Raw genomic sequence first — 27,465 nt, 5'->3', positions numbered from 1 at the left:
CCAAAATCGGGCAAATTGAGCAGTCCGGACGGCGACGTGTACGGTTTCAAATTTCGGAACTGATCCGGGGGCTTTCTTTAGCTAATAACGTTGTAGAGAGGTAGAGGAAGGTGTGTAGAAAGTTTGGGGTGGTTTCGGGTCCGTTTGCTATGCGAACGAGCCTTGTTTCTCCAAGTCAAAATATGAAAACTATGCTGAACAACAGCAAGGCGGGAGACAGTTTTGGGCTGTTCCGGCCACTTAGGGAGGTCGCTGGGGCTTGCAGGTGTCGGAGAATGATAAAGAGACGTCTTGGGGTGTTGTTGGTGGTTGAGGAGAGCATAACAAGGCGTTAGACTCCAAGGCTCCCTAGGGCGGTTGTCGGTGGCCGTACGGTGATATGCGATGGTCGGAGGAACTACTTGGAAGTCCGGGTGGTAGTTGGTGGTTCTTGGAAGTAGCTGGAGTGTCGTACCTGTCGGCGGATAACAGCAATAGCGATCCCGGCCTAAATAGGGTAGGGCCGGCGTCTGGCTTCCCAATGCTGCTCCGGCAGGCTTATGGCGACGACGATGGTGTTGTAGAGGTCGAATAGTAGCAGAGAAGAGGGCTGATAGTAGGAGGAGGTGAAGCGGTGGTGATGGTGCTAGAGGGTGCTGCTGCAACCCAAAATAGAAGAAAAAGTGAAGGGGCAATGCTGGTTGTGTAGAACGAGAGGGATGGAGAGGCGGTAAGCGGGAGGAGAGAGAAAGGAAGAGAGAAGAAATTTAACTTGGATTGCTCAAGTAATAAGGTGGGTTCCACATCTTAATTGTCTTGTCCTTTAGTTCATAAAACCCTAAGGGCATTGTCGCGACCCTCCGGAAAATTTTCCTCTTCCGGGGGATTTTCCCGGGTCGTGTAGGGTTAACGAGCCGATCCTTCCGATCCCGGTTGTCGCGGGGATCTTCGGGATCGCGGGTCTCTCCCAAGACCCATTACTCGAATCGCGATGTCGGAGAAAATTTCATCGAAATCGACCTTAGTGTGGTCGGGTGGCATGTGCAGTGTGTACATGCAATTGGAGTCACCACCAATCAATTTATTGGAGGGTATGATCGAAAAACCCTACCGAGCGGTCGGGAGAAACCGTTCGGTTCCGCGAAAACCAGAGATTTTTGGGTCCGGGGACTTGGTTACGCCGAGATTTTCATCGACGCCCTTTCGGTTACCGATGTCGAGCGATTTTCTAACCTAAGAATCCATGCAGACGAAATTTCGGGTGAGGTAGGCTTTAACCATTCTAGGTATTCGTGCGGATGGGAATTTTACTATTCCTATCGGTCACAATTAGAAAATTAAAAGCGCAATCAATATAATCGCACACAATCAAATCAATCAATCAAGGTTCGGTATGTCTAACATGGCCCTTTTGGCCCACGTAAATGTCAAATTTTAATTCCGGGGTGGTTCGGGAAAATTTGGGGCGGAAGGTCCAGAAAGGGTAGGATGGTCATTTTCGGGGGTTCGGGACCCGAAAATCACAAAATCACGATCCGGCCGATTGAATGTGGCCATTTCCTATTTTTGTGATTTTCTTGAATTTTTCTAATTTTTTCTAATTTTTTGGATTTTTCATTTATTTTCAAAAAGAGTTGAGAATTTTTCGGATCGACACGGATCGACCCTCGAAGTCTCGAAAATTTTTGATCCAGACTTTAAGAGTCCCGAATCGATCTAGGAATTTTTAAAAAAAATTTGGGAAAATCCGGGAATTTTTATGAATTTTCTAAGTATTTTTTTGGATTTTTTGGAAATTTTTATGTATTTTTATTAATATTTCTGGATCGGGTCAAACCGGTCAACCCTGTCAGGCCGCTTGCGGACTCACTCGGCATCAAAACGACACCGCCTAGTATTTTTCTAATATATTTTTGATTTTCTAATATTATTTCCTAATATCCGAATATACTAAAATGAATGGACGGTCGAGATCAATCTCGGAATTAATCTTAGCCGTCGACTCGATCAGGACGAAACGACACCGCATATGGCGGTCTTCAAAACGCCGCCGCATTGCTTTAATACATGGACGGCCACGATTTCCCCTAAGTCTAATCCGAGCCATCCATCTCATCTAACAAAAACGACGATGCTTCATTTAGTACGTTGGACGGCTACGATTCCTTCTAGATCTAATCTGAGCCGTTTATTCTACACGAAGCCTAAACGACGATGCTTCTGGTAATCTGGTCAAAACGACGCCGCATCCATTATAACACCGAACGGCTACGATTGATCCTAAGGCTAATCTAGACCGTCCATTCTTTCTCTGGTTAAAACGACGCAACACACCCCTAGACTAAACGGCACCTTTTTGATTTTTTTATTTTCTATCTAATATATCTAATATCCGAAATTAAGAAAATGCAGATCCGACGGTCCAGAACCAAACCCGCCTATTTATCCGGACCGTCGGATCGGAGCCGACTCGGCTCGTTCGCGCCAACGGCCGAGCCGAGTCGAGAACGCTCCCGACCAATCACATGACGACACATAAGCCGCCGACCTGTTGACCACGCCATGTCGCCTTCATCTTCTTCACTGCGACGACACCGGACGGACGGCCAGAATTGCTCCGGCGAGATCCAACAACGAGATCTCGCCGGAATGACTCTGTATCACCGCCGATCAACTCGCCTAAGTTTCTAGATCAATATATCTAAAAATCAAAGAATATTATCGGCTAAAACGCGAGAAAAAGACTATACACAATCACGGTAACTCAAACTTCAATCGAACAATATAGAGATAACAATGCAATTCAAGCTTCAGACACATAGAAATCGAGTTCAGAACACTCACCTCGGGCTCCGATCGAGCCCGGAGTTGCCGGAATCGCTTGGCCGGTGCTCGGCCGGATCGAGGTACGGTATAGGTTCGACTCGGGCGGTTTTGGGAGAAATCAATGCAAAAATGATATGCGAACATGATCGGTGATGCTCAGAGATGAAAACGCACACATCAATTGAAAGAATCATGCTCGGGAAGTCGAGATGCCATGATCGCAGAGTGAAGAGATTGAGAACTCGACTTACCGGTTTCGGTCGTTGCAGGTCGATCAAGGTGGCGCGATCGACTTCTGGCACCTATATGAAGCTTCTGGGAACAATCTCGAGCCTCGATTATGCCCGGATTGACCGGATGAGCAATGCTCGTTCCGAGCTCCGACGAGCTATAGTAAAGCTCTCGAGAGTTTCTCTCACCACTCGCTCTCTCTTTCTCTCTCTATTATGGTGCGAGACGAACAAAATGAGCTTCCCCCTCGCTCCGGAACCTTCTCGACTATTTATACCCGATTTTCAAATTAAGGCGCGCACGGGCGTGAGCTCGCCGAGGCTTCCTCACGTGCTTTCACATGCAAATAGGCTGCCGGACGGCGACTGAATCGATTAGGATTCCGTCCACGTCCGTTAGGCCTCCGTTGATCACAAAACGAGTGCTAATTTGACACGAGTTGTATAATGTTCACTTTCTGGGTGCCGAGACTTTGATTGCCAATTCCGTCGTGCTTCGGCAGCGACAGCCCCCGCCACCGGTAGCAATCGACGATCCTAGACCTGGGGATCAAAAGCCCCACGACAATTAGTTCAATTAGGTTCGAATTGAGCCTCAATTTGGTCGTTGAAATTCACTAGGCAAACTGCAAATCGTCGCAGTCTGGGGGAAGAAGACAACACTATCTTGGACCGGTTCAGCCGGTTCGACCGGCGGCGAGACCGGTCTGAACCGGTTCGCATGATGAATTTTGTAGAATTTTCAAAATTAATTGAAATTGACTAGGAATTTTTACAATTAAACCTCAAAATTGGACTTAGGGACTTGGATATTATCTAGAAATGCAATTTTGCCCAAAAGTTCACTTCAATTTCTATGAAAGCCCCAAATTTTTCAAAATTCTCAATTTGGGGAAAACTTCAATTGGACGTCTAATTGATGAAATTGGACCACGCGACCTATGCCAATCGATTCAGAATGTGTTAAAACCCTAGGGGTGGTCCAATTTTGCAAAGAAAGTCCCCCAATTAAAAGTAATTTTAAGAATTGACAAGTTGAGGGACTAAATTGCAAAGAATTTAGGGATTTTTGTGCAATTCGTGCAATTCGCGCAATTGAGGGTGCAATTGACCAAATTGAAGCTTGAAAGGCCTGCAATTGAATGTTTAGACTTAAAATGTGCAAAAATTGCAAATAAAAAGACTCAATTTCTATTTTTTATGGAAATTCAACTCTAGGCATTGTGAAGAATCACCTAAAATCGAACTCGATTTTAATTTTTCATGAGGTCATTATGAAAAGGGAATTAAAATAAAAATATTGAACATTTCTTTGTATTTTTTGTGACCTCGAAAAGTATTTTTTATGAATTTTCTACTATTTTTCTCTTTTTCGAAAATATTAAAAATGTGAAAAATATGAAAAATTATTTTTTGTTCAAAATTCGTTCCTTAAGCTTGGCCAAGGCCTTCAAACTTGATTTTTCAATTTTTTTGATTTTTTGTGAATTTTCAGGAATTTTTAAAAAATAAAACTAAAGGAAAATTGATTAAAAATCCGGTGTCAACAACTGCCCCTCTTCGAAAGTAATCTCGATTAGAGGTTGCTTTCAAAGACAAGGTGACACCCGAGTCTTTAACCGACTCTGCTGGGAAGAAATCTAAAGAAAACTAGTCTTAACATCCAATTGCCTTACCTTTGTCATTGAAGCTCTGACTCCGCGGGGAATTATTTCAACTCATGCTCATTTTATGTGAAAGAGAGATGAGAAGAGAGAGACTTACATGTAGCTCACCCGTTTGTGATCCGAGATTTGTTGATCTATGGTCGAGAGAATGAGTGCATGGAATTACCTCCGAATGGTTAGCGCGATTTTATGATGATCGGCGTTCGTCCGGTGTCGAGCGGTGGTTTGAAGATTTGGAAGAAAGGTTCACCCTTGTAACAAAGGGGTTTCACCTATTAAAATGAGATTGGCTATCCTCTAGGAAGGGACTCGCCATCTAAAATGTAGATCGGTTATCCTCTAGGAAGGGACTCACCGTCTGGAAGAGAAGTTCACCCTTGTAACAAAGGGGTTTCACCTATTAAAATGAGATTGGCTATCCTCTAGGAAGGGACTCGCCATTTAAAATGCAGATTGGTTATCCTCTAGGAAGGGACTCACCGTCTGGAAGAGAGGTCACCCTTGTAACAAAGGGGTTTCACCTATTAAAATGAGATTGGCTATCCTCTAGGAAGGGACACGCCATTTAAAAATGCAGATCGATTATCCTCTAGGAAGGGACTCACCATTTAAAAATGCAGATCGGTTATCCTCTAGGAAGGGACTCACCGTGCGGGAGAGAGGTTCACCCTTGTAACAAAGGGGTTTCACCTATTAAAATGAGATTGGCTATCCTCTAGGAAGGGACTCACCATCTAAAAAAGCAGATCGGTTATCCTCTAGGAAGGGACTCACCATCTAGAAGAGAGGTTCACCCTTGTAACAAAGGGGTTTCACCTATTAAAATGAGATTGGCTATCCTCTAGGAAGGGACTCACCATCTAAAAATGCAGATCGGTTATCCTCTAGGAAGGGACTCACCGTCTAGAAGAGAGATTCACCCTTGTAACAAAGGGGTTTCACCTAATAAAATGAGATTGGCTATCCTCTAGGAAGGGACTCACCATATAAAAATGCAGATTAGTTATCCTCTAGGAAGGGACTCACCGTCTGGAAAAGAGGTTCACCCTTATAACAAAGGAGTTTCACCTATTAAAATGAGATTGGCTATCCTCTAGGAAGGGACTCGCCATCTAAAATGGGTTGGCTATCCATTGGGGATTCACCTTTTAAAAGAAGAGGGTGCCATCCGAGGACCTAGGTTTACTAGTGTACCTACGTAAGCTCAAACTCGATTTTCAAATTTTTCAAATAAGAGGGTGTCATCCGAGGACCTAGGTTTACTAGTGTACCTACGTAAGCTCAAACCCTATTTTCAAAATTTTCAAATGAGAGGGTGCCATCCGAGGACCTAGGTTTACTAGTGTACCTACAGAAGCTCAAACCCTATTTTCAAATTTTTCAAAGGAGAGGGTGCCATTTGAGGACCTAGGTTTACTTGCGTACCTACAAAAGCTCAAACCCTATTTTCAAATTTTTCAAATGAGAGGGTGCCATCCGAAGACCTAGGTTTACTAGTGTACCGACAGAAGCTCAAACCCGATTTTCAAATTTTTAAAAGAGAGGGTGCCATCCGAGGACCTAGGTTTACTAGTGTACCTACGAAAGCTCAAACCCGATTTTCAAATTCTCAAAGGAGAGGGTTCCGAGGACCCGGGGATGCCAAAAGACCTGCAGAAAATCCAAGTTAATCAAATCTTTAAAACGTAACTTTTCCGAGGGTTTGGGGTCACTAAGGAACCTGCGAAAAGTTCAATCAAACATCATTAGAATGACAATTTTAAGTTCTGGGAAGAAACTTAAGAATTCCAGGCAAGTTTTCAAAGTATAATTGTGAAAGAAACATATCTAAACACAAGTTCAACTTTTCACTGGGGATGGATTTTGAATAACACATCCCGAGTATTCTATAAAAAAGTTGTTTTAAAGTTTTTCAAAAGTATTTTCCTTCATCCAAGAGGGCTTCTCACCATTTGGGAAAGGTTTTTCTTGAAATTCAAGTCCGCTCACAAGAAACCTAACCTTGAGGTTTCGGGATCATTCGAGATGCATACATTCTGACTAATCAGAGAAGGCATTTTAAAAGGGACCGTAATTCGGGCCAGGTCAAAGGCTTATCAAAGGATATTCATTTTGAGGCTTAAAAATGAACATTGATTAAAAATAGCTTCCTCGAGCCCACAAGTCAAGAACCCCGAAGACATGATAAGACAAAATGGTACTTACCTCTTTAAGCGGTAGCTTCCCGTGTGATTTCTTGCATCAACCTGAGACACCTCTAGATCGGAAAAGTTACGGTGACAGGTTGTAATTTGGTTTAAGGTGGGCTTTTTGAGAAGGGTCATATTTTCAAAAGAAGGATGAACTCGGATGATCACCTTGACATTTTAACCATCATTCATTTGCTTTTGAGGAATTTTCATGATCAATTTTCTTCAGCTTGTTTTGAGGATTTTCCTCTTTTATCTTGATTTTTCAAACTTTGTCCCTTTTTCGGGACGCTTTTCATGGGCTTTGGCCTTGCTTTTACTAGGCATTTTGCTTTTTCTAGCCCTTTCGTTTCTTGCCATTTTTGCATTGACTGGCTCTTTTCGAGACCAGGATCGAAAATTCTTTTGATCATGCTTTTGATTTATTGCCGGTAATTCCTTTATTTTGCCCCGGTGTAGGGAGGTGATCACCAACAATGGTTTTGAAATGAATATTTAAAGGCTCAAATTAGCTTTCTAAAGGATAAATGTTTAGGGATATAGAAATGAAATGCTTTTCTTCACTTTGAGGTGTTCCAAGCCTCTACCAAAAATCACCTGAAGCTATCACAAAAAGATTGATGCGGGTTAGCACAACAAAGTCTTACCCCAAATATGCCCCAATGTGGGGTGGTTCTTGACAGGGTTTTGTCCAGAAAATTCTCCTTTTTTGGTTCGGAGTAGTTAACAAGGGATATAAATGTGTATGGATAATTTTGAAATGGAAATGCCTTTCATCATTTCAATCCATGTAATCACCGCGAATGATCCCTACGTCCCAAAATTAAGCTCTTACCTCTCTGCTACTCTCGCTCATCGCTCAAGTGTATCGGGGACGTGTTTGAGGATAATGTTTGCCTCTTTTCATCCGAAGGATCATTCTTTTGAAAAGCTTTCAAAACATGCCCTCTTATAGAAACTCAGGGCGTTTTCATCAAAATTCATCATTTGCAAAAAGCTCTCATCAAAAGATGTATTCAAAAGATGTTTCTGAAGCTTGAAAGGAATGTTTCTTTGAAAGGGCCTTGTGGTTTTACAAATCTACGTCTTTCAATTTCAAATATGACAGTGTATGAAGATACTTCATAAAGGAGGAGAACCTCAAACCTGTCTTCTTCAAATGTCGACTTATGTTTCCTGCGTAAATAAAAGGAAACAATCGGTTCAAAGATGTTCAAAATTTTAAATCCCGAAGCGACTTCCTCCTGTCTTCTTCGGATGTCAATTTCCGCTACCCGCATAAACAAAAGGAATCGATTAGTTAAAGATATCCAAAATTTTAAGTCCCGAAGCGACTTCCTCCTATTTCTTTCGGATGTTGATTCTGTTTCCCCGCATAAACAAAAGGAATCGATCAATTAAAGATGTTTAAAATTTAAAATCCCAAAAGTGACTTCCTTGTTTGATCCATTGCTCTGCTGAATTCTTCGTGACTTCAAATCCACCTGCAAAATACAAATGTATGCAAATGTCATGCGAATGCAAAATTCATGTGACTCAGATCCGCTCATCAATCGCTTTGAAGCTTGATTTTATTTCAAGGATAATATCTCTTCACGGCGTCGCATTTACTGGACTTGCCAATTCTTCTCCATCCATGTTTACAAGTATAAGAGCTCCCCTGGATAAAACCTTCTGAATCATATAGGGGCCTTCATAATTTGGCATAAATTTGCCTCCCGGGTGTTGAGCATTTGGGAGCATCTTCTTCACAACTAGCATCCCCGCTTCAAAATTTCTGGGCTTGACCTTCTTGTTAAAAGCCTTGGCTACTTTCTTCCGGTAGCTTTGACCATGACAGATTGCCTTCAATCGTTTTTCATCAATCAAATTCAACTGTTTGTGTCTCTACCGGTTCCACTCATCTTCCGTGAGTTCTACCCGAGACAGGGTCCTTAAAGAGGGGATTTCCACCTCTACCGGTAGGACTGCTTCCATACCGTATACCAAAGAGTAGGGAGTTGCCCTAGTTGAAGTGCGAATCGAAGTTCGATAAGCTATGAGAGCATATGGCAATCGTGCCGGTCTCGATATTTCTCAAGAGTTTTGACCAATATTTTCTTGATGTTCTTGTTTGCCGCTTCCACAGCTCCATTCATTTGTGGGCGGTAAGGTGAGGAATTAAGGTGTTGTACCTTAAATTGCTCCAATAAGTGATCGACAACCTTATTGTTCGGATTGGAGCCGTTATCAGTAATGATAGCTCTTGGAACTCCGTATCTTGATATGATATCACACTTGATGAATTTAGCCACGTTGTTAGCAGTGATGTTGGCATATGAGCTAGCTTCAATCCATTTGGTGAAATAGTCAATAGCCACCAGAATAAAACGATGTCCATTAGAGGCCTTTGGGTTGATAGGACCAATCATATCAATTCCCCACATGCGGAATGGCCGGGGTTCTGACATTTGATGTAGCTCGGTTGGCGGCACATTTATCTTGTCGCCGTATACTTGGCATTGATGACAGGATCTAACGTGTTGATTGCAGTCCGACTCGATAGTCATCCAAGAATACCCGAGTCTCATGATCTTCTTGGCGAGGAGGTGACCATTCATATGCGGCCCACATTCTCCTTCATGAATCTCTTTCATAATGAGATTTGCTTCTTTGGCGTTTACGCACCTCAGCAGAACCGAGTCAAAGGACCTCTTGTATAGAACCCGTCCACCGAGGAAAAATTTAGAAGCCATCTTGCTAATGTACTTCTTATCTTCCGGTTGACTGTCTTGTGGAAATTCGCCCTTCAGCAGATAATTTTTAATATCATGATACCATGGTTCTTCATCGGGTTCTTCTTCGACGACCATGCAGTATGCGGGTTAATTAAGGATGTCAATCCTTAACGGCTCTATCTCAAGGCCATCTTGTACTTGTAACATGGCCGACAAGGTGGCCAAAGCATAGGCAAAGTGATTATGAGTTCTTGGTAGATACTCGAAAGTGATCTCCTCAAAGTGTTGGATCGGCTCTTCAAGGAATTTATGATAAGGAATGAGTTTGGGATCCTTTGTCTTCCACTCTCCTTGGGTTTGTAAGATGATTAACATGGAATCCCCGTATACTAGCAGTTTTTTCACTTTCAATGAAATGGCCAATTGTAATCCAAGGATGCATGCCTCATATTCAGAAATGTTGTTGGTGCATGGAAATACCAACTTGGCCGAAACTGGATAATGTTGATCTTCAAGGGATATCGAATCGCCTTAAGATTCGATCCAAGAAGGTTCATTGCGCTATCGAAGTACATTGTCCATTTGTCTTCAGAGATATTTAGGATTTGATCCCCATTATCCGATTTGGAATCACTCTTGGGAGGATTATCGGCTAACATATCCGCAATCGCTCTCCCTTTGACAGATTTTTGAGGAGAGGTTTTGATGTCAAATTCCGAAAGTAGTATTTTCCATTTGGCCATTCTTCCTAGTAAGGTTGGTTTCTCCAAAAGGTATTTGATGGGGTCATTTTCAATGACTAATTAGATGTGATAATGCAGAGTATATTGCCTCAATCTGCGGAGGACCCAAACCAAAGCTACACAAGTCCTTTCCACCGCTGAGTACTTGGTTTCAGATGTTGTGAACTTTTTGCTCAAATAGTATATGGCCCGCTCTTTACGATCCTTGGGGTTAGTTTGGGCAAGTAAAGCTCCCAAGGACTCATCATGAACTCTCAAATATAGAGTTAGAGGAACGTTAGGGATAGGAGGTACTAGTACTGGAGGTTGTACCAGGTATTCCTTGATCTTTTCAAATGCTTGTTGGCATTCTGAATCCCATTTCACCTTCGCGCCTTTCTTTACCAGCTTAAAGAAGGGTTTCGCCGTTTCCGACAAATGAGATATGAATCTGGATATATAGTTCAATCTTCCAAGTATACCCCTTACTTCCTTAACAGTAGAAGGAATCCATATTTCCCATATAGCTTTAATCTTGGAGGGGTCAATCTCAATGCCACGATCGCTTACGACAAATCCGAGCGATTTTCCGGATCTTGCGCCAAATACGCATTTCGCAGGATTCGGCTTGAGCTTGTACTTTCTCAATCGATCAAATAATTTTCTCAACACCTTAACATGATCTTCCCCGGATCCGGACTTAGCAATCATATTGTCCACGTAGACCTCCATCTCCTTATGTATCATGTCATGAAAAAGGGTTACCATAGCCCTTTGATACGTTGCCCCTGCATTTTTCAATCCAAAGGGCATGACCTTGTAGCAAAAAGTTCCCTATTGTGTAGTGAATGAGGTTTTGATCTTATCTTCTTCTTTCAACATGATTTGATTGTATCTCGAGAATCCATCCATGAAGGAGAATAGTTCAAAACCCGTGGTACTATCAACGAGCACATCAATGTGGGGTAGGGGAAAATCATCCTTCTGACCGGCTTTGTTCAAATCCCGATAATCCACGCATATTCTAATTCTCCCATCCTTCTTCTTAACTGGTACGATGTTGGCGACCCAATCAGCATATGGTACGACCTCAATAAATCCAACTTTAAGGAGCTTCATCACCTCCTCCTTAACCTTATCTGCCGATTCAGGATTCATTCTTCCGGATGATTGATTTACTGGTGTGCAAGCAGGATTTGTGGGCAGAACATGCTCCACGATTTCATGGTCTAACCCCGGTATGTCGACATATGACCAGGCGAAAATATCTTGATGTTCCTTGAGCAATGACGTCATTCTTAAAACATTTGTTGCGGATAAGTGTCTTCCTATTTTCACTTCATTGACGCAAGCGTAATCCCCTAAGTTAATAGTGATGGGTTCTTCGGAGATAGGAGGCTCAGACTCTTCAAAACAATTCTATTCCCTCTTAATATCACTCACATCAACCTCATCTATATCAACTTCGCATGCGTAGTCATCGAGCTGATCTGAGTCACATATTAACCTGTTATGCATGGGTGGGATGACATGCCCGAAATGCACCATGAAAGGTTAGTATTCAAAGATGACAAAATTGAAGAATGCATGATTTTTTGACATGAAAACATTTTTCGAATTCGTTTTTTAAAAGAAATGAATAGAAAGGAGAACTAGTCCTTGATTTTCCGGACATCCTGGCTCTCAAAACACTATTTAAAACCCAAGATCATATGGCGGATAGGGCCTCAAGTTTCATGGTAGAATCAATTGTCATCATCGGATCAATCCGTCGCTCCACATGTGTGTAATAAAACTTGAAATGATTTTCATTAATAGATGCAACTAAAAGTAATACAAGACTGCACTTCTTGGATCACGACATGAGACCCAAAGGGTGCTCAAAAGACTTTAAAAACAAATGCAGTAATCAAAATGCATTAAAAGGTAAAGTTTAGAAAGAGCCTTTTACTCAGGGGCGGGGAAGTCATCGTCCGGCCACTCAATGATCACGTGCACCCGATTATCCAGGAACGGGTTGAACAGGTCCGATTCTGCATCTTCGGAGATATCCTCATCTTCCAGCCATTTTTCTCCTTTAGAGAACACCTCAAATAAGGGGTTTAGGAACATCTTCCCTCAAGCTTTCCATGCATCGGTGCCTACAAAACAGCCACCTCGGTGTCCATGGCGTCCACGGTCTCCATAACACTTGTTTCGACCTCGGCCTCGACCCGTATGGTCTTTCACTATTCCATTATAATCCAAACCAACCTTGTGGTCATTCGAGTCCGGATTCAAAGGGTTACGGATCCCCCGACCGTACTTCCCTAATCCGATATCCGGAATAAAACCATTTGAGAGTAGCACCTTTCCCGCCATGGTTGCAGGTTTCGACAATCTTGGAGTGATCATTCTCACGTCGGATGGTACGTCCATGACAGATACGATATCAAAAGTATGATAACTCAGCTCTTCTTCCTTTGAGGGTTCGATGTATGGGACCATCCCTTTTAACGAAGCGCGATGCCCTATTTCTCCATGGACGGTGATCACCTGGCCCTTGACTACAAATTTTACCTTCTGATGCGGGGAGGAGGGTACCGCTCTAGACACGTGAATCCACGGTCTTCCCAAAAATAATGTGAAGGCGCTAGGGATATCTATCACTTGGAACGGTATAGAGAAAGTTACCGGTCCAATGACAATGTCTAGTTCGATCTCTCCCACTACATTCTTCGAGACTCCGTCGAATGACCGGATAGTAGCCTTGGATGTTCTGACCAGGTCTTCATTGATCCCTAAGCTTCTCGGAGTGCTCAAGGGACATAGGTTAAAAGCAGAACCGTTGTCGATCGGGACGTGAGGAACCTCCTTCCCGTGACACTTTACGGCGATATAGAGGGCCCTATTATGCACACGCCCTTCCTTTGGGAAATCTTCATCTCAAAAGGAGGTCCGGTCTTTCAAGAGGATAGCGCCCACGAAGTCCCCTAACTGAACTTCGTTGATGGTTTCTGGGACATGCACCTCATCTAGCACTTTCAAGAGGGCATTCTTGTGCTTTTCGAAACTCTTGAAAAGATTTAATAGAGAGATCTGTGCGGGCATTTTCCGCAGTTGGTCGACGACTTCATATTCACCGGTTCTCACGACCAATTGTAACTTCTCACTTCTTCTGTGGTTGGAACTTTCTTTTGAGAATCCGCCTCTCTTGGTGGATAACATCTTCCCGATCTCATAATAGCATCAATCTCGCCCGTTCCATAATCCCAGTGAACCGCCTTCAAGTTATACTCTTCCACAGGCGGCAATTTGATCCTTACCGGTATGATCTCTTCTTGTGGTGATTCAGACGTTGACGGCTTTTCCGAGGCGGATGTTTCCCAATTATCCACCTTATTCGGATCAATGACAAAGCGAATCGGAGTATCTACCATTCCGATCATCTCATCTTCATGGACATCATCGGGGTTATGTTACGGACATGGCCTTACCGGCGTGGCGTTTTCTTCATCCAGACGCCTTTGCCTTTCCCTTCTAACTCTCGGGATTATTCCTTCAATCCTCATGCCGATTTCCACCAGATGTTGGAATGAAGAATACGTATATGCATACATGCGATCAAAATATTCTGCCGAAAGTGACTTAAGCACGAACTCCAGCATCTCCCTTTCTGACGGTGGCGGTTGCACCATCGCAAGATGTTTCTTCCATCTCCCAGCAAAGAGTTCAAAACTCTCGTCTTCCCCTTTTCTAATGTTCAACAAATTAGCTTTAGTGAAGTACCATCTCGATTCCGCTTCGAAGTGCCGTATAAAGTGCTATGATAATTCTTCCCAATTTGGAACCCAATCCGGATCAACCGCTTAGAACCATGCCGGTGCGAGACCCGTCAAACTATGTCGCAAGTTTCGGATTAGCGTTTCGTCATCTTCATGATGGCCAACCATTTAGCGGAGATAATATGAGATATGCGCCGAGGACATCCAAGCACCATTATACTTTATGCGGAAATTCACCCTTGGATTCACGCCTTGGGGCGGAATATTTCTAGCTTGGGTGAGTGGCGTAATCAGCTCTTTCAACTCATCCATCTTCCTTGACACGTCATCCCCTTGCTCTTGCAGTAGGGCGATTCTTCGATTTTGCGTTTCCATGGCCCGCCGTATCTCCATAATTTGCATATTCTCTTCTACTTCCGTGCTATTGTTTTTGACCATTAAATGCGACAAATCCGCCACCATGTTTGTTAAATGTCGCATATGAGTCTCCAAATTGGAAAGTCTCATATCGTCCCCCCGACCTCCTCGTTCACGTTGAGGAACCGCTTCGGCCTTAGCTTCATCAATTGTTCCGACGAACTCTTCGCTTTCAGGATCATCCATGCCACCCCAGTAGTCGGGAATTATATCTCCAAAATCGACGAAAAAGCTTGGGGGCGCCGAATACGTAACTTTAAAATTATAGCCGCCACTATCCTCCCCAAGGTTATCAACTATTTCTCCTCTTTCTAGGGCCTTTTGTAAAAACCTTCTATCGCCTCTGCGGGCCTTGTCTAGGTGGATTTCATATTCATCAAGCTCCTCGATTTCCTTGTTATCCTTGACGTTCATCAGATATCCCGAGGGTATTTTCCAAACGCCTCCCCTTATAGCTTTCATTGTGAATTCCTCTGCAGCCATGTCTACAATCACATACGTTCCCTTGAAAGCGGCGTCTTCCATTTTTCCTATGACACCCAAATTGATTAACTTTTCCAAGCAAACCCCCTTTTGTTCCCGGGAAATACTCTCTCCTTTCGGGTATTGTGAGGCTAATGTCGGGATATCTCGCATTTTTCCCACGTCCACTATGAACTCTAGAATTTCTTCCTCTTCGCCTTCAAAAATCGCGTTCACCTCGCGATGCTCGGGTAAGGGGTTACGTTGCACATTCGGTTCTGTTCTATCAAACTCTAGAACCTTTCCATCAATCAAAGCTTGTACCTTATACTTGAGAGCGAGACAGTTGTCCACGTTGTGCCCCCTTTCTCCCATATGATATACACATGTTTGGGTCTCATCATACCCGGGAAATCTTGGAGGATTAGCTCTAGGTGGCTCTTTTGCAACTAATCGATTCTCCAATAGCATGGGTAATAGCTTGGATAAGGGTCGAGGTAATGGAGTGAAGACAGGTTGGTTCCTTCTTATGGGTTCGGGTGGTTTAGAAGCGATCTAGGAAGACATTCCTTGGGTAGGGATTGAAGGCGAGAAATTTTTGGGCTTAGACGGGTTAGGGACAAAGGCTACTTCTCCGGTTTGCTCCATATTGTCCCTTCTCAAAGGATATTGGCGTCTAAAAGGTGCCTCGAGTATTTTTTTTCTCCCTTAGTGCCCATTCGTGACGTTCTGCCACCTTGATCAGGTGCGCAAACGTTTGACACCCGTAGGTATTCAGCTTGTCGAAGTATTCAAAAGGCAACGCCTTGAGGAAGATATCTATCGGTTCTTCTTCGGGGACGGACGGTTTTACTTGCACAGCCAATGCTCTCCATCTTTGGGCGTATGCGCGAACGGCCTCATTCTTTCCTTTTATAGTCCTCAACATATCTTCCCTAGTAAGGGTAGTCGGTGTGTTAAACTTGTATTGCCGAAGGAACTCATCTGCCAGCTTGTCCCAATCGGCGAGCCGCTTTGGCTCCAACTCAATGAACCATGCCAAGGCTGCCCCGCATAAGCTCTCTTGGAAGGTATTAACTAGTAGTGGGATATTATCCGAGAACCGCAACATTCGGCGCAAATAATATTTCAGGTACGCCTTAGGAAACCCGGTCCCATTATACTTCCTTACAAAATCTGGTTCCTTATAATCGGTAGGAACCTCAATTTTCTCAAATGGCGCGATCTTATCAAACCTCGAGAGTTCATATCCCCGACTTGCTAGGCATTCTTCAATCTTAGCGAGTCTTTTGATCTCCTCTTCCATTTTGAGGACTTGCTTCTCCTTCTTTTCCGGATCAATCACAACGGGAGGATCCTTAGGCGGTCGCTCCGGATTCAAAGTAGGATTAGCGGCGGGTGCCGGATTAACGTTTGTTCCATCAGACGAGCCAAACGGGGCTTGAGAATTAGGATCGACGGGGTATCTCCCCTAGCTTGCAATCATCATCGCCTTTATCTCTGCCACCATTGTGGCGATCATATTCATTTGGTTCTCCAAGTTACCCATACGAGGTGCAAGTTCTTCCCGCTCCATTCTCGGTTTGCGCATCTTGCTACTAGTCCTCGTGTTTATCAGTCATCTGTTTTTTTAGAACATCAAATCAATATTGAAAACATTAAAGGATTTGGAGACATTGATCCGTGGTAATTGAATTTTCTACATGTATGCATGAAATGCTCATAAATGGAATAATGTGCATTTATTATAGACGAAATTGTTCAAGAGTGTCTAAATGATAACAAATATGTAAAATCTAAATGAGGAACAGATCTATCCAAGTCGAGGACGCTTCCACTCTTCTTGTTCTTCCGATCCATCGGAATCCCACGGGTATGGATCTTCTCCCTCTTCAGACACCCACTGCTCCGGATCTTCGGGAATGTACGGCTCCACTCCCGGGACATATGGTACTATGTACTCGGGCTCGTAGGACTCCACTTCTTCAATGCGAGGAGATACGCACTTAGATATGTATGGCTCAACCAATGATTGGCGATACTCCTTAAACTTCCGAATGTACTCCTTAGAGGCTCTATGAATGTTCATCTCGTCATCTAAATAATCCGGCCATTCAATTTGTTGCAGCGGGGAGTTCTTCAAAGTGTGAAGTATAAGCTTGATTCGGGCTCGATACAGCTTTTTCGCCTCTTTAGTTAGCTTTCCCTTTGTCATGTCAAATGAGAAAATCCCAAGACAAACATCCGGTGGCACTTCTTGCAAAACTCCAAACTGCATCACCACACGAATGGGATAATAGGCCACAACACCAGTACACCCAATAAGGGAATAGGGCTATCTTCAACACCAATGATACGAGCCTCGACGATCTTAGGCCAAGTCAAACGCCATCTAATATGCTCAGGCTTCAAATTATCCAATAGCTCAACCCACTTCTTAAAAGAGTTTTTGGGTATGAAGGATTGACACTTGAGGAAGGATTTAAGAGGGTGAACATGCTCATTGATCTCATAACATCCTACTCGGAGTTGGAAAGTTTTCATATGAGATGTGAACCACATGTGGAGTAACCCATTAGATGCTTGGAAAATGGCCTTTTTGGAAGTTTTGGAACGGTTTAGGGAGAGAAAGGTCTCAGCTAAAATCATGTATGAATAATTCCAACGACAACATGCTTGTCCGACTATATGGACTATAGAAGGGTCAAAAGTGGTTCTAGAGGTTGGGAACAGTACAAATGCGAAGAAGGCTAAAATGAACACCTTTCCCGATTTATGACCGGTTTAGGCGGGTAGGGAGGAATAGTTGTCAAAAAGGAAGGAGAATGTGAATTTACCGGAGTTAGACTTATAGACTTTCTCTATTTCGGAGGTTTTGAGATGAAGAAAGCTTGATAGAGAACGAGTAGAATCCACGTCAAGAGGGGGTTGAGCTATATGATCGTCAAACTTAGCCCCAATGATAGCGGTATACTCCTCAAGCGTAGGAGTCGGTTCAAGACCTTGAAAATTAAATGTCATCGTGCGCATATCCCATGCCTTGGCCAACGCTTGAATGAGGGCTGGTTGATATTCAACTTTGGTCAAATCCACCAATCGTCCTAAACGCCCTTCAACGTACGCTTTGTTGATTATGTCGAGGCGATCCCACCATAGAGAAAGCTCCTTGCGCGATCATGGGATGACCTTGATATCTCCATTCCCCATGATCTAAAAATGCAAAATGATGATCCTATAGTCAATTACCACGGATTTAATATGAATATGCATGAAATATGATGCAAATACACTAACCAAATTTCATGTCATCTTTTGGTAACATGAGGGTCAATTACTCCCACTTGACCTAAATAAGCCAAATAGGGTAGTTATGGACCAAATCTCATCCAATGATGGCATGTAATTGATTAGGATCATTTAAGTGTAATCGGGATAGAAAGTCGCTTTTACAACTCCAAATTTGACAAGCCACGAAATTCACAAATTTGATACAATAAAACCCAAAGAAAATGGGATATGAAAGCATCTAAAGATGTTCGACCAGTACATGTGAATGGGACATACATGATTGACTCAAAATGTAATGAACCCTAGAAATGCCCCAAAGTCGTACTAAACTAGATAGTCGAAGTAGTGTCCTCATTGGATGATATCTCCGCTATCTCAAGAAGCTCAAAATCTTCTTCATCATCGGAGGATATGGCAATGACTTCTTTCTTCTTAATCGGGGAGTGCTTTGGGGTCGTTTTGATTGCATGAGGTTTCCTCGCCAACTTCATGCATAGCTCCCAAATTCTCTCTTTTTCGTGTTTGAGTTCCAAATGTTGTCCACAACGAGTATAATTGCAACCCTCGTTACGAGTGCGGTTCCGTCCATTGAGCTCCCCGTCCATGGACAAATCCAAAGACTTTAAAAGTAGCGGGCACTCGGTCCTTGCGTCGAATGGTCCTCCGCTCCCATGTGAATACATCGGGGACATCAATATGACTTCGGGGTGCCATCTATCCTAAAAAAAGGAAAATTGACCTTCAAACCCGATCACTTAAACGATCTTACAAATTGTGATGATATGCTCGTGAAAATGCATGATATGCAAAATTTAAATTTACAAGAGTAAAGAGGGTAAAAAGCCTTACCAACCGATGTTACTCTTTTTTTGGGTTTTTGGTTTTAGGTATACCAACCGTCCATTTCACATGCGCATGAGACAAGTGAGGTTCAACTCTAAAGAAATCAAAATGGCTCGGGTATGGACCTAAAAAGACTCCCGCTATACGAATCGATGAGCCGCCCACAAGCGCAATCAAACAACAAGTGGGTAGGATCATCAATCTCGCATAGCGAGCGGGATCAAATATGGTCAACCCAAGTGCAATCAAACACAAGAGCTTCGCATACCGATCCCTATCTATGGCGACCTAAAAGGTAATTTCGCGGCTCGGGTTTAGGCGCTTGTGTGTGCAGTGTCGTGATCCTCAAAATATGCAAGACATGCACGGCGGTTTATATTCAAAACACCGCTTCAATATGTGCATAAATAAACATACAATCCAAAACACCGTATCTGCATCAAAAAGGTTAGCATAGACGTCACCCCTTATAACTCCCATCCGCATCAACATTTAACACTTTTGCTAGTGGACGTACCTCACCTTCAAGAGCATCTGCAGAAAACGAGGTTAGAAAACACTCAGCATTTTTATCGGCTTAAGTCCTCTTATGATTTTCGAAATAATGTCCCCAGCGGAGTCGCCAATCTGTCGCGACCCTCCGGAAAATTTTCCTCTTCCGGGGGATTTTCCCGGGGCGTGTAGGGTTAACAAGCCGATCCTTCCAATCCCGGTTGTCGGCGGGATCTTCGGGATCGCGAGTCTCTCCCAAGACCCATTACTCGAATCGCGTTGTCGGAGAAAATTTCATCGAAATCGACCTTAGTGTGGTCGGATGGCATGTGCAGTGTGTACATGCAATTGGAGTTGCCACCGATCAATTTATTGGAGGGTATGATCGAAAAACCCTATCGAGCAATCGGAAGAAACCGTTCGGTTCCGCGAAAACCCGATATTTTTGGGTCCGGGGACTTGGTTACGTTGAGATTTTCACCGACGCCCTTTCGGTTACCGATGTCGAGTGATTTTCTAACCTAAGAATCCATGCGGACGAAATTTCGGGTGAGGTAGGCTCTAACCATTCTAAGTATTCGTACGGATGGGAATTTTACTATTCCTATCGGTCACAATCAGAAAATTAAAAGCGCAATCAATATAATCGCACACAATCAAATCAATCAATCAAGGTTCGGTATGTCTAACATGGCCCTTTTGGCCCACAGAAATGTCAAATTTTAATTCCGGGGTGGTTCGGGAAAATTTGGGGCGGAAGGCCCAGAAAGGGTAGGATGGTCATTTTCGGGGGTTCGGGACCCGAAAATCACAATCTGGCCGATTGAATGCGGCCATTTCCTATTTTTGTGATTTTCTTGAATTTTTCTAATTTTTTGGATTTTTCATTTATTTTCAAAAAGAGTTGGGAATTTTTCGGATCGACACGGATCGACCCTCGAAGTCTCGAAAATTTTCGATCCATACTTTAAGAGTCCCGAATCGATCTAGGAATTTTTAGAAATTTTTTGGGAAAATCTGGGAATTTTTATGAATTTTCTAAGTATTTTTTGGATTTTTTGGAAATTTTTATGTATTTTTATTATTTTTTATTAATATTTCTGGACTGAGTCAACCCGGTCGACCCGCTTGCAGACTCACTCGGCATCAAAACGACATCGCCTAGTATTTTTCTAATATATTTTTGATTTTCTAATATTATTTCCTAATATCCGAATATACTACAATGAATGGACGGCCGAGATCAATCCCGGAATTAATCTCGGCCGTCGACTCGATCGGGGCGAAACGACACCGCATATGGCAGTCTTCAAAACAACGCCGCATTGCTTTAATACACGGACGGACACGATTTCCCCTAAGTCTAATCCGAGCCGTCCATCTCATCTAACAAAAACGACGACGCTTCATTTAGTACGTTGGACGGCTACGATTCCTTCTAGATCTAATCCGAGCCGTTTATTCTACACGAAGCCTAAACGACGACGCTTTTGGTACTCTGGTCAAAACGACGCCGCATCCATTATAACACCGAACGGCCGTGATTGATCCTAAAGCTAATCTAGACCGTCCATTCTTTCTCTGGTTAAAACGACGCCGCACACCCCTAGACTAAACGACACCGTTTTGATTTTTTTATTTTCTATCTAATATATCTAATATCCGAAATTAAGAAAATCCAGATCCGACGGTCCCGAATCAAACTTGCCTATTTATCTAGACCGTCGGATCGGAGCCGACTCGGCTCACTCGCGCCAACGGCCGAGCGCAGTCGGCAACGCTCCGGACCAATCACATGACGACACATAAGCCGCCGACCTGTTGACCACGCCATGTCAACTTCGTCTTCTTCACTGCGACGACACCGGACGGACGGCCAAAATTGTTCCGGCAAGATCTAACGGCGAGATCTCGCCGGAATGACTCGATATCACCGCCGATCAACTCGCCTAAGTTTCTATATCAATATATCTAAAAATCAAAGAATATTATCGGCTAAAACGCGAGAAAAAGACTATACACAATCACGGCAACTCAAACTTCAATCGAATAATATAGAGCATAACAATGCGATTCAAGCTTCAGAACATAGAAATCGAGTTCAGAACACTCACCTCGGGCTCCGATCGAGCCCGGAGTTGCCGGAATCGCCCGGCCGGTGCTCGGCCGGATCGAGGTACGGTATAGGTTCGACTCGGGCAGTTTTGGGAGAAATCAATGCAAAAATGATATGCGATCATAATCGGTGATGCTCGGAGATGAAAACGCACACATCAATTGAAAGAATCATGCTCTGGAAGTCGAGATGCCATGATCGTAGAGTGAAGAGATTGAGAACTCGACTTACCGGTTTCGGTCGTTGCGGGTCGATCAAGGTGGCGCGATCGACTTCGGGCACCTATATGAAGCTTTTGGGAACGATCTCGAGCCTCGATTATGCCTGGATTGACCGGACGAGCAACGCGCAGTCCGAGCTCCGACGAGCTACGATAAAGCTCTCGAGAGTTTCTCTCACCACTCGCTCTCTCTTTCTCTCTCTATTCTAGTGCAAGACGAACAAAATGAGCTTCCCCTCGCTCCGGGAACCTTCTCGACTATTTATACCCGATTTTCAAATTAAGGCGCGCACGGGCGTGAGCTCGCCGAGGCTTCCTCACGTGCTTTCACGTGCAAATAGGCTGCCGGACGGCGACGGAATCGCTTAGGATTCCGTCCGCGTCCGTTAGGCCTCCGTTGATCACAAAACGAGTGCTAATTTGGCACGAGTTGTATAATGTTGACTTTCTGGGCGCCGAGACTTTGATCGCCAATTCCGTCGTGCTCCGGAGGCGACAGGCCCCGCCACCGGTAGCAATCGACGGTCCTAGACCCGGGGATCAAAAGCCCCACGATAATTAGTCCAATTAGGTTCGAATTGAGCCTCAATTTGGTCGTTGAAATTCACCGGGCAAACTGCAAATCGTCGCGGTCCGGGGGAAGAAGACAACACTGTGCTGGACCGGTTCAGCCAGTTCGACCGACGCTGAGACCGGTCCGAATCGGTTCAGGCAGTGAATTTTGTAAAATTTTCAAAATTAATTGAAATTGACTGGGAATTTTTACAATTAAACCTCAAAATTGGACTTAGGGGCCTGGATATTATCTAGAAATGCAATTTCACCCAAAAGTTCACTTCAATTTCTATGAAAGCCCCAAATTTTTCAAAATTCTCAATTTGGGGAAAACTTCAATTGGACGTCTAATTGATCAAATTGGACAACGAGACATATGCCAATCGATTCAGAATGTGTTAAAACCCTAGGGGTGGTCCAATTTTGCAAAGAAAGTCCCCCAATTAAAAGTAATTTTAAGAATTGACAAGTTGAGGGACTAAATTGCAAAGAATTTAGGGATTTTTGTGCAATTCGTGCAATTCACGCAATTGAGGGTGCAATTGACCAAATTGAAGCTTGAAAGGGAATTACCTAAAATCGAACTCGATTTTTAATTTTTCATGAGGTCAATATGAAAAGGGAATTAAAAGAAAAATATTGAACATTTCTCTGTATATTTTGTGACCTCGAAAAGTATTTTTTATGAATTTTCTACTATTTTTCTATTTTTCAAAAATATTAAAAATGTGAAAAATATGAAAAATTATTTTTTGTTCAAAATTGGTTCCTTAAGCTTGGCCAAGGCCTCCAAACTTGATTTTTCAATTTTTTTGATTTTTTGTGAATTTTCGGAAATTTTTAGAAAATAAAACTAAAATAAAATTGATTAAAAATCGAGTGTCAACAGGCATTTTTATAATTTCTAATTTTGTCCAGGGGCATTTTGGTACTTTCGCATCTAAGGATAAATCGGACATCCGGCAATCCGACGAAGGGTAATTTATGCCAATCTCAGGTCCGTTTGGTAAAAACAAGACTCGGGCACGAGAATTTCTAATTCTAAGGTGCGACGACTTAACATTTGAAACTTAATCCAATTCGAACGATTATTTAGGAAATCTCCAATTTCTGCTACTTAATCCTTAGAAATTCAATTCTGAGCAATAAACTGAAATTCACGGTCTTTCCATAACCGAATTCTACTACTAAATGGAAGTCAAATTTTCACGGCTTTACAAAGCGAAGCATGTCTCTTTGAATCAGAATAGATTATCATTTTGACCTGAAGTGAAACTTCCGTCATAGTACCTAACAAAAGACGAATGTGCTATAAACTAATACACTGACTCACACCGTCCCATAACATCTATACCCCAAAAGATCATAACCTGGGCTCCGATACCAACAAATGTAATACCCCAATTCCTAGCGGAAAAAGAGAAATGACACGACCATTCTTCTCCTCACCCGAAGGACGCAGGCTCAATCTCACAATAATGTATTAGAGTTTCTATAATCCAACAACAAGCATGATATATCTCCAATGCAAACTAAAAACTCACTACTAAAAAGTTCCCCACCGATAATGCTCTCATACTACTCGTCGATAGTTGAGAACCCGAAAAGATTGGGAAGGAAAGACGGGTGAGTAACCACAGCTCGCCGTCAGTAGTGCGTATCTCTTCTAAGTAAATCAAGCATCTACTATGCATATTTACAAAAGTACACTAGAAATTCATGATCCAAACCCCCGATATAACATATATATCAAATTAAGTATAAGTTGTTTAATTTCAACAAAGTTCATATAGCTCAGAAATACTCATTTAAACCACTATCATAATCCAAATATCAATGGTCGAGTCCATTGATTAATCTCCGTCATAACACACGTTGATGGTCCATTCCATCGATTAATCTCGAATTACATGCCAATGGTCCCTCTTTTGACCAAACTCGTGCTTAAATATCTAACCATGATCATGCATAACACCCCGTCACAAGGCGACCAAGATGCCCACTGGCAAGATCTCCACCAACAATGCCGGTGGCTTGACTCACAAGAATATCCCAAACTAGTATGCACATACCCATAAACCCCTCATCTAGTTTCACCATGATATTGAGCACCCAATCAACATCCTCCAAAATCTACAATCCAAAACCATAGTCGATATCACAAATTGATCTACGAATATAATCATATTACCTATTACAACCCACTTCATCAAGAACAAAGCATTTCATAAGCCATTTCACAATTCAATATATGTAACTTTTAAGATATCAAGCAAGAGCTTTTTCTTAATTCTTTCACAAAAAGGCTTCACAAACTTGAAATGTACAACATTTCTCAACTCACTTCATTGAACATCATTTCGGAATTCATCTCATAAAGCCGTAACATTTTGAAACGTCTTTCATAAAACGTTTCTCAAATGAATTACTAATAACCAAAAAGTAATATATACCCAATCCAAATTTTTTGGATCAAATATGCTATAAACCTTAGTTTTACCTTTCAACAAATCACATTTTATAGTAATATGTCTAATCCTTTTTTATTTTCAAGAAATGATTTCACAAATTCAAAGAAGAGATAGTACCACTCACCTGAAGAAGCTGAAAATCGACATATAAAGATTACTCGAGTTGATGCAATTGTATTCCTATCAACTAATCGAGAAAAGATATCAAAATCAGATTAAAACACTAGTCCAATGAACAACTCAACTATACCACGCTTAATCATCAACGATTCGACTACTACGCGCTAACGAAGAAGCTCGTTTATAGCATACGTTCATCTTTTCCTTTACACGTATTATCCAATACGTGTAACTTGCATGCGAAGTTTCATAAATTCGTTCCAACCAAACCATACTTCGAAATTAAGTTTTGTCCAACCTCACCGCTTCACAGCACTTAGACAACCATTTCCACAAAACTCGCAGTTTAAAAACTCCTCAATATATCTCATAGTTCAAAATCTACGGAACTCCAAATTTGTGTCCTAACTTCCAAAATTACTTTGATTAGACAAAGAACCAGCTTGTATACTTACCCGGCGTTGCAATTCGCGAGTGATTCGACTTGTCCACGAGTCCAAATCGCGGATGCAACGATTCTCTCTCTTCTTTCCTCTTCCCGGACGGGCGACTTCTTCCTTTCTCTTGTTTTGTCCATCGGTCTCTTGCACTGAACGATGAAGAAGAAAGAAAGGGAGGGGCTATGCTTGGGCTTTTTAAGAGAAATGGACCGGTTGGGCCCATATATTACATTCCCACCCTTGCCTGGTTTTGTTAGTCTAAGGTAAAATCAGAAGTCGGTCTACAATCTGCGTTATGCTTTAATAGCACCTACATCATCTGCATTCAGTTAAGTATAGTATCATTCATAATTGAGTGCATTTGGTGTATTTACGTTTGTTGAATGCCGGATGTTGAAGTTTTAGATGGATCAAACAAGTTCGAAATAGTTGGCCCATTACCTTATTGGTTTTAGCACAAGGCAGTACAACACCCAATATAGTTTATATGCAGTCTTTTTTTTTGTTGACAAGATTAGGTAGTGGTAAATCAAGCTTGCTATGATCAATTTGTGCAGCTGCTCTACTTGGAATTTGTGGACTAATGGTCCGTCACGCTCCGACTCTCGAGCACGCGGCATTTCTACCAAATCGCCTCAAGTTGCAACGGATAGCATCCCCGGTATGCTGTCGACCCAAAATATTACAACACACATGCGGAAATGTATAAACTCTCAACCGGATAAAATAACAGGGATAATAACATAGGATCAGACGTGACAGTGAGAAATAAAGTGTATATGTTAATATCATACCAAAAGCAGATAATAATTAATCTCACAGAACTACTGTTATGTACAACCCTACACTCCGAGGTGGCTCTCTAAGACCATCAAAAAGGGACTAAAGGTCGGGCAGGGTTAAGTTCTCATCTACTCCAAAAGATACAACTCCAAAAACTACAAATTTCAATAGTCAAGTTGAGGGGTCACGGTCAGAAGAAACTTCAACTATATCATCGACAGTTGGGTCGGGTTCGGGATCGGGATCCACTATTTCGCCATCGGGGTTACCCACGAAGCCAAAGCGATCCCAACACAAGCCAAAAACACGATCGTCGTCACGAAGAACCTACGCTTTGAAGGGACGAGGTACCAAATCCTCCATTCTCTCTTCCATGAAGATTGTCGTGATGCGTTCTTCCCAAACCTTATTTGTGCCAGGTATCGGGTGACTGTTAACTTGAATTTCGGTGTGGGATGGGGATCCCAAACCTAACCGAACGTGGTTGATTTGACATCTTTACCTTGAACCTGAAAAGTGGGAACCACGAAACGTGAAATATAATCTTAGTGAGTCAACGCCTAAGCCCGGCTAAGGCGTTAATTCATCCGGAATGTTCCGTCCATCAACCATATATTGCAGAGCAATCAATCTCAATTATAGACAACTTACTAACCAGGAGACCACATGTAATGTGACATGAACAGAGTATAACAATCATATCAATCTGACTCAATTATCAAGGCACTCAATCATTTACGATGCATCACGTCATCATTCGGACATTGGACACCACATGAAGACCATTAGTTATTGATTATGATCGGCGCGATTAGCGCAATCAACCCACATAATTGGTGAGGCTCACACTACGGTTAGCGGTGTCATTTGGTAGAACTAGGCATCGTCCTATATCTTCTCGACGACGGCAACTACAAGCGAGAATCGTACCGGACACGGTGAATATGCATTTCAATAAGGAGCATCGGTCCTTCACAAGCTACGACCGGCATCCGACAATCCATGAACCCCGTACCAGTATAACATGGAGAGTCGTGCAACCGACAAGTCGTGTGGCTTTGTGCACTAGACACGGTACGAGCTCGTCAGGCATTACATCATCGTCCCATCATATGACTATTCAATTCATCCAACAACCATTCCATTTTTATCTTCAAGTATAGC

The sequence above is a fragment of the Rhodamnia argentea genome, chromosome 1 (assembly GCF_020921035.1).
Source record: "Rhodamnia argentea isolate NSW1041297 chromosome 1, ASM2092103v1, whole genome shotgun sequence".
Taxonomy (NCBI): Eukaryota; Viridiplantae; Streptophyta; class Magnoliopsida; order Myrtales; family Myrtaceae; genus Rhodamnia; species Rhodamnia argentea.
Note: the sequence above shows the minus strand (reverse complement) of the source record.